Genomic DNA, 9367 nt, shown 5'->3' with positions numbered 1-9367 from the left:
AATTGAGAACCAACCCTCTCCAAGTTCTTCACCGAAAGGTGGACAGCCTGGGGAGCTTGTCTCTCAGATAACCTTTCCCTCCTGACCTTCCTGTGTTTTACTACTTTCATTTCCTTGATATTTGGTGAGTAGCTGGTACCGCAAAAGAGAACTCATTTAGTCATGGTATAAATTTAATCTTTAATCACTCAGAACTAAGAAAAAAATTAACAAAAAGATATATAAATTTCAGGAAATAGCAACAGCACAATATAAAATCTAACAAATGCTTGTACTTCTATCCCTCCATTACAATGCTTAGATATATGCATAGTATGTCCTAAGTGCAAATATTCAACGTCTCACAAATTACATGTTACTGCTTCAATACTTTGTGACTCTGATGTTATGGAGAATTCATGCCAAGAAAAATGGGACGAAATCCAACTTATTGTAGTATAACTAATATGTTCCTTTTGACACCACAGTACAAGGAAAAAACAGTTCAGTGACGGTAGTTATCGATAGATTCAAAATTGGCGCTAATTGTCATCAGATTACTGACAGATTAGTAACCATATGATATCATAGCAAATTATCGACGGACTTGTAACGGTATTACCAGTGGATGTTTACCAAACAGATAGATTCCGTCAGTAAATTCATCGACAAAATTGGCAGGTAAGTTCACTGATGGATTAGGGACGAATTATCGATTACAATTACCAACGGTCTCCTTAGAGCCTCCATAATTAATGGCACGAATTTGGCGCCATAAATAACGACAACTTTGAGTTATTTAGCTCAAAATAACAGGGGTCAAGGTCAGCCAGTGAGACGATGGGAGATAAGCTTCATCGTCGAGAGGGAAACAGCCCGGATCACCAGCTAAGGCCCCAAAATGACCGCTCAGTGGTAAAGGAAGTAGGGGTGCAGAGACAGCCAGGAGGTTTGCCTAGAAGCAGCCACCCTTGAAAGAGTGCGTAATAGCTCACTGATCGAGCGCTCTTGCGCCGAAGATGAACGGGGCTAAGCGATCTGCCAAAGCTGTGGGATGTGCTTAGGTAGTTGCTAAGTTATCAACAGAATAGACCTGTTCATGGGCCTGGGTACCCCGCCCGGCCCGAATCCACAAAAAGCCCGTAATTCTCAAGTCGGGCTTGGGATTTATATAAAAACTCAAGTTCGGCACGGCCCGATGTCTAGTTTAATTAGTAAAAAAAAGAAATGTCATACCTAGCACTCGAACCTGTGACCTTCAACTTATAATTAAATGTCAATATCACTTAACTACCTATTATTTCTGTTTATAGTTTTATTGTTATTAATAATATATTAATCAAAATAAAACCTAAATCTAAATATAACTACAATTTGGGATATATTTAATAATTGGTCAGGTCGGGCAGGGCCGGGCTTTTCAAAAAATTCGGAATCGGGCTTGGGTTCAGAGATATTAAAAAATTCTCGAGCCTGAGCGGGCTCGGGCTTGTCCAAACTCAAGTCAAGCCCGGTCAGGCCTGGCCCGAGCCCACCCAGGCCCGGCCCATGAATAGGTCTACAATAGAATAATCCGTAAGTAACGTAGCGAGCCTATAATGATGCGTTTCATTTAAGCCATTTACCGATGGATTATTCCGTCAGTAAATAACTTAAATGAAACGCAAAGTTTCGATCGTCTCTTACATTTGAGAAGTTAAGTTAATTGTTTTTCTTGTAAGACCAGCCCCTCACCCCTCTCCTCTACCGCCGCCCTCCTGTGCCGCCCCCTTGCCTTGACCCTCATGTGCTGCCATCGCCCTCCACTAATGCCCCTCCTCCTTCCACTGTCGTCGTCCTTCTTCAAAAAGCTGAGTCCTTTTTTTATATTTATATTTTGTATTTAATTTACAATAAAGATTATTTCTTTAGTTTCTAAATTAGTTTAGATTAATTTTAGTGTAGTTAATTAGTTTATGTACAAAATTAGTTTAGATTAGTGTTAGTGTAGTTATAGTTTATATTAGTTAATTTAATATTTAGTAAATTAAATACATTAAGTAGTTAGCCCAAATTAGTAAATTAAAGTTCGGTTATACTAATAATTAATATAGATAGTAAAATGAATTTAAAAGTTAATTTTAGATTAGTGTTAGTTAAATTAATAATTATATTAAGTAGATAGTAAATTAAATAATGAAGTAGTTAGAAAAGTTAGTAAATTATAATTTTGTTATACTAATAATTAAATTTGATAATAGAGTTAATTTAAAATTTAGTTTTATATTAGTTTTAGTTAAATTAACAATTAAATTAATTAGATAGTAAATTAAATAATGAAGTAGTTAGAAAAGTTAGTAAATTATAATTCTGTTTTTTAAAATATATTAGGTAAAAAACTATTTTTTTCTTACAAATATATAGTAAATAATAATTGTTCAATAGTTAGAAATGTATTTATCTTAATAGTTAGTTAATTTAATATTTTATTATTTTAGTATGTTTAATTTAAAAGTTAGTAAATTAAATAGTTACAAAAAAGTAGTTTAAAAAATAGTTAGAAAACATTTAACTAATTCATTATACAATAATTAGTTAGAAAAATTTACATGATAAATTTTTATTTATTTGTTTGGCAGAGAAGTGTGTCATTTTCTATTTGATGTCTGAAGAAATTTATTGTGTAATGACAAGTATTTGGTGGAACAAGGAGTATCGGAGGTGTAGGCTTTCTATTTGTTAAAAAATATATTAGAAGTGCATAATGTTTTATTTGATGTCTGCTTATATTTTATTTATTTATTTGGTGGAGTTTTTTATTGTGTAACATTGGGCATTTGGTGGCCCAAGAATTATCAAACGCACATGCTATTTATTTCTTAAATATTTAAGAAGTACGTAATTTTTTTAATTAATATATACTTATATTTTATTTATTTTTTGAGAGAGAAATTTATTATGTAATGTTAGATCATAAAATTTTTATTTTTTAAATGTATTAGAAGTGCATAATTTTTTATTATAGAAAATTGACTCGTTTTATGGGGGATAGATGTTCTTTTTATATAGAAGCTGCTGCCAGATTTTGATTTTTTGAAAAAATATAAAATGCTTAGTTTGATTATGTATTTTTTATATTTAATTCAAATTATTAATTAAGACTGTAATTTTAATCAATTGCTTTTGATGTCATTTTAATCAATTGCTTTTGATGTCATTTTAATTAATTGCTTTTGATGTCATTGATTTCTTATATCTACTACATTTATACCATCTCCACCTATCACCACATATCCTCCACCTCCTACTGCACATACTACATCACCACCACCACAACCTTCATTATCATATACTCCACCTCCACCTTCACAACCTTCATCATCACATCGACCTCGCCTTCCTAGTATGCACTCTTCATCACCACCTATATCGATGAATATACTAGCTCTATCTCCTTGGATGCCTATAGGATTAGGTACACCATCTACAGCTGGGTCTGCATCCCATGCCAATTCTAGATCGACACATAGTCGCTTACGAGTACACTTGCGTAATAATATGTAAGCAAAATATATAATTTATTGTATTACCTATCAATTTTGTAAATAATTACTTATTAATTTATATGCATTAACATGTATTATGTTTTATATATTATGTTATAGGTTGGAGTCATCTCGGTCTTGCTCATGCAAGATTCGGAAGATTCACGGAAGGGATAAGGTGGAAGTCAGTTTCTAAGGAAACTAAGGACTTCTACTTTAATGAATTTAAGGTTTTTTTTTTAAATGTTGTTCAAAAAAATGTACAATATATATAATATGTCTAACTTATAATTATTTATATTTTTCCAGAAGCAGTAATTGTGGGAGGAAGTAGTAGATGCCCTTGTTCAAGAGGCGTGGAAAAAGAAAGCTGCAAATCAATATCGTGATATAATATGCGAGCTAAAGAAGGCGAGCAAGAAGCTGAAATTTGTGCAACCAGAAGCTCGGGAGAGATGGAAACAGGAATGGAAACGCTTGAGGCCAAGCAAATATTAGAGCAATATTCCTAGATTTGGCTGTCACATGCTTCTGATAGCTCTAGGCCATCTACCCATACAAGAGGCATGACTACCCATCACGAGCATGGGAGATGACTTGTAAGCTTTATTATTTGAATTTTTCTAATACAATATATATTTTGATGACTTATATTCACTTTTTATTAATCAGGCACAATCACTAGGATGTCCACCTACTTCTTCGGAGTTGTTTCTACACATCCACACTAAAAAAGGTAACGACCATACTTTTGTAGACTCAAAATCTAAAGTTGTTCATGTATAGTAACCTATTTCATATAAAATGTATTTAATTCAGTTTTGTGGTTTTTTAACATGTCTTAAACTGTCTCACTTAGTTTTCAGAATACGTGTCAGAGGAGAAGAGAGCAGCTTACACAGAACTTTGAGACCGTGGATGATAACTCTTTATTCTTTAAGGTTGTCAGTGACGAGAAGAATTATCGAGTCTACAAATTTAGCTCACAGGATTCTAAGTTTTATTGTCGTCATTCTGCCTCTTCTTCAGTGACATACTCTCATAGTGGTAATACATATTCTATCGAGCTTCAGGACTTGCAGATAAGGGTGTCTGAGCAAAATGTGCAGTTTCAGGAGCAGTATCTGCAGATTCAGAAGCATAATGTGCATATTCGAGACTTGCAACAGTATTTGCAGGACCTTGCCCGCTAAATCTAGGAAAGCGCTCACCTCAACCCCCTTCCAGTCTCTTAGTGATGATGAATCACTAACTCATTAGTTTATTTTTTGATATTTAGACTATATTGCAACTTTTGACACTTACCATTTTCTTATTCGTTGTAATATATATGTCTCACATACTTGTTTATTTTTTTAAATTTCTTTTCTAATACACAATTAATTTTACAAGCATTTAGCATTTTGATAATTATTATTCAATAAATCTATTTAGGTGTATAAAAAATTCAAACAAAATTATTATATTTTACATTCAGCTACTTACTGACAGATTATTGACGAAATTATTGTTATAAGTACCAACAATTTACTAACAGATTCTAGACATTTTTTTCTTTTTAAAAAAAACTAAATTAAGTACCAACTGTTTACCGTCAAACGAAAACCGTCGCTAATATGTACAATTTACCATGATTTTTCGACAGTATGTTTGCCAGTAAATTGTATCAAATTAACAAAAGGAAAACAATTCAGTGATAGTCTTTCTAACCAATTAGCAATGGTTTCTGCCCTCAGTAATTTATCAACGGTCTATTATTCCGCTAGTAATTATTTACTGATAACAAATTTACCCATGGATTTTTTCTTATTCTAATCTTTCAGTAATTATGTTTAACGACGGTTTGCCCTCCATTATCGATGAACTTTTTCATCGGTAAAATGGCAGTTTTATTTAGTACCACTAGCCATTATGTTATGGATATTGATACAAAATTAACAAAACATTATACTTTTACTATCCGTCAGTTGTCCAAACCTCTCTTGATGACTGCAAACAAGTCTACATTGCTTAACAAACTAACACAAATAAAAGAGAGTGACTCACAGTCTAGACTTCCAGTCTAATTTTTCTAAGCTAATGACACCACCCGACCAATGGATCAATGTAAATGCAATTTTCATATTTCTTTCCTTTTCTAAAAGGTGAGAAGGCAAATTTTAGGAATAATTTGCTTGCCTGGGATCTAGCACCAATTTGTGGACTTCCTTAATGGTTGAACTTGCAGTATACAAAGAAATCTTTCCCACATGTATCAAGACCCAAAAAAATTTAATAAAATCCACCATGAAAAAACATGATATGGAATAAGCAATTGGAAGAAAAGTCGCAGACAATAAGAAAATTTTCAACAAAAAAGAAGTATTTAATATATTTAAGGAAAATGCCCTTTGCCTAACCTCCAAAATTTGAAGTTTTACTTCAACGTCATTTGAAAGACCATATTGCCTCAGCTAACCTACCAGCCTCTCTCACACTTTTAGCTAATAAGGAATCAAGAGCCAATAGAACGGTGGACTGCAAATGTATGGAAGAAAATAGAACTTATAAATAAACAGCTATGGAGTTCACTAAGCTTCTAAATTAAGCATACAAACAGTTCTAAATTAATCCCATTACCGACTACCGCCCTTATCATCGCCGTTCAGCCTCAAACCACTAACTAAAATCGTCTTCATTCACCTAAGCTTGTTGGTGATCGGAGCTGCAACATTTCTTTACTAGAAAGTCAAGTTTTGTAAAGAAAGGAGGAGCTAGGCGGTGACACTTTCATTTTTCGACAAAACCAGCGACTGTCAGGCCAAGCTACCACCACCAATAGAATCTCTAGCCTTGAAAATGTCAATCTAGAGATGGCAACTGTTGTATCGCCGGAGAAGGAAGGATTGCGAAAAAGAATGGAAATGAAAAAAAAAAAAAGTGGAAGAGAAGAACTAAATAAGTAAAAAAGAAATTAAAAAAGAAAAAAAAAAGTAAAAATGAAATAGAGATGCGGTATAAATGTAAAAAAAAAAATGCGGTATAAAAGATATTATTTTAGAAAAAAGTATTTTATGTAATTTTCTCTTAAAAAAATCAGTTTATAAAAATATATTTTTTCAGATATAAAATTGACAAAAATATGCTCGTATATTTTTCTTTTTTAAACTTATAAATATTTTTTTGAAGAATTAAATATTATTTACTCTATATGATTTGACCTAATATATGACTCAATTCTTATATTTTTTCTATTACCTTAAAATTCCTTTGAGTTTTAATAAAATTAATTACCACCACTTTTTGTGTTAGTCAAAGGACTAAAGTGGTAATTTAATATTACAATTTCATATTTAAACTTATTATCAAATATCATACTCGTTCAAAATTAATTTTATTATCAAATTAGAGTAAGATTTTATTTTTAGCATAAGTTAATTTAGTGTCTAATTAAATTAATAAATTTTACTTGTTTATATCCTTTACTTTTTTAGTATAATCTAATTCTAAAAGAATTTAAACGTATTAAAATTATTTATTTTTTATTTAATATTATTAAATTACTATGTAGTTTAATTTTAAATTTGTAAATAAAATAAATAGTTACAAGTTTTTTTTATTAGACAACAAAATTAAACTATATTAAAAATGAAAATTGTACTCGTATTAATCTCATTAGAATAGTTGATAAAAGGTTTCATTTTTAACATACAATATTAACATGATCTCTTTATTGATAGTGAATTTATCAACTTAGTGTCTAGATTATTTCACTAGATTAAGATATGACTGTTTAATTTAATTTTTACTTTTTATATTACTTTAATTTAAAAGTAATTAGACGGGTTCAAAAGGACCAGTTCAAGCACGTGCATCGATTGGTCGGTGCTGCAAGGAGTCAATTCTTCGTTCTCAGCAAGGACTAGCAGGTAAGAAAAATTATTTATGAAATGTCGTATGTATGCATGTATAAAGTGCATCAATTAATATCCTTCTAGGTTCTCCTCAAAGAGACCATAAGAGCTTGCAAGGGCAAATGGACGACTGCTAGCACTAGATTGATGCTCGATCAGATCGAGATCGATACTAAGGCTATTGTGACCTTTGCACCGTTCAACAATGAGATGAGAGATTTGGGAGAGAAGCCCAACTTTTGATTTTTTTATCACTCTCTGTACTTTTACTTTTTTGCTATTTTTTTCTTCTACTAACTTTGAATCTTTTAATGACATATATAATTTTGCACTTTTGGTATTTAAATCACTTTTTTGCTTTCAATTTCTTCTCCATATTGCATATTTTAGATTTACACATGACTGGTGCCAAAGAAAATGCCCGAAAAGCCCTCAAAAATCCAAAAAATACATGATGAGGTCACATAGCCGATTCAGTTGTGTGCTTAATCGATTGGCTCTGCAGTTGCAGAGTCCGAATTTAACTTTGATTTCAAGCCTTTAAATATACAGCAACCCTGACACTTCCCCATGCGCGATTTTCTTCTTCTGAAATCAAAATACATGTCTCAAAAAAGTGTCAAAAACCTACAAACCCTTTTCAAAATCCTAATTGGTGATGATTGGATCAAACTTAGAAATTTCATCTTTCATCATTCAAAGCCATGTAACACACCAAGTTTGATTATGGGTTTCTTCATTTTATTGTCAACTTTTGGTGTCATAGACACCATGTTTTCATATTCAATGGGCAAGATTTGTGCCCCATGATTCTCTACCATTCTTGGAGGCCCTATAGGTCCTTCTTATCTAATTACTTTGCCAAGGCTTGATGATCCTTTTCTTAGCAAACCAATGAAATTATTTCACATGCCCCTAGCCGAAATGCTTTCCCATTCTGTTGGTGAGCACATTACTTTTACTTATCTAATCTCTTGTCATGAGAAGAAAGAAAGAGAGACACCCGCTTGGATTCGGATGCTCGGCTTTTGCCTTATGCCCAACTTCTGCTAATTTCTCCTCAAGGAGGGAGAGATATCAGGATTGCTAGCACTTTTTATCAAGTAGAGTATGGGCAGATCCTATGCCCACCATCTTAGCTGAAACTATCATTAGGTTAGATATGTACAAAATCCATAAATGGTTTGGAGGCAACCTCATCGTCTTACAAACATACAACCATATCTCTTTTCTTTTATTATCTTTGCCTTAACTTTTGCCTAAGCTGCCCTTTCAGGTTTTCAACTTAAACTTTTCTTTCCTCTTTTTTATTATATTATTATTTTACTTTTACAAATTTGGTTGCATGAGAAGCTTTAGATACTAACCATCCCTAGGAACATTGATAAATACAAGCCGAAGCACGTGCAAGTTCGATCAGTTGTTACCCCACAGAATCATGATGGCTGGATTTCTGGATAAGGGCATATGCCAAACACTCTTATTCATTGGACCTACACCTGGTGGAGAATCAAGCACACCATGGTACTGTTGGTGCCCTTACAGAGCAGCATCCACTACACACCTTCGAGACTTTGTCGCTAGTATGGGCAAAAGTAATAGATTTTGAAATTCCCTCTTGAATTTGAAGGTTTCCTATTGAGATTGGATTTCCTAGACAAGATGGAGAGACTCTAGCCTTGTCGAAACATAGAAAGCAACTTTGACTTTGAAGGCAATTCGATCGCAGATAACAAAACCACTTCTTAAATTTTCAAGGCTTAAGAGGACTCCAAAGTTAGCTACCCATTCTAAAGATGCAAATGCAAATGCAAAGAATAGGAGAAGATGAAAATATACTTCTTTTTAGATCTCATTCATTTTGCTTAAGACCTAGTTTTCTTTTTAGTTAGTGCACAAGATAATAAAGAGCCATATGTACGTTTGATAAAAATTCTAAATAACTTATTTATTTAGTAGAGGCCCAAATAG

At 32.6% G+C, this 9367-nt stretch overlaps 1 long non-coding RNA gene across 1 annotated transcript; it reads left to right on the top strand.

The window, feature by feature from the left end:
* The first annotated feature begins 2500 nt into the window (after positions 1–2500).
* LOC107261496 lies at positions 2501–4863 on the top strand. The gene is made up of 5 exons (XR_001535422.3): positions 2501–3518; positions 3624–3733; positions 3813–4102; positions 4176–4239; positions 4363–4863. It is a non-coding gene; the product is annotated as an uncharacterized LOC107261496 (long non-coding RNA).
* The last annotated feature ends 4504 nt before the right edge of the window (positions 4864–9367 follow it).

The sequence above is a fragment of the Ricinus communis genome, chromosome 7, assembly GCF_019578655.1.
Source record: "Ricinus communis isolate WT05 ecotype wild-type chromosome 7, ASM1957865v1, whole genome shotgun sequence".
NCBI lineage: Eukaryota > Viridiplantae > Streptophyta > Magnoliopsida > Malpighiales > Euphorbiaceae > Ricinus > Ricinus communis.
The sequence above is the reverse complement of the archived record's forward strand: the minus strand, read 5'-3'. Positions and strand labels throughout refer to the sequence as shown.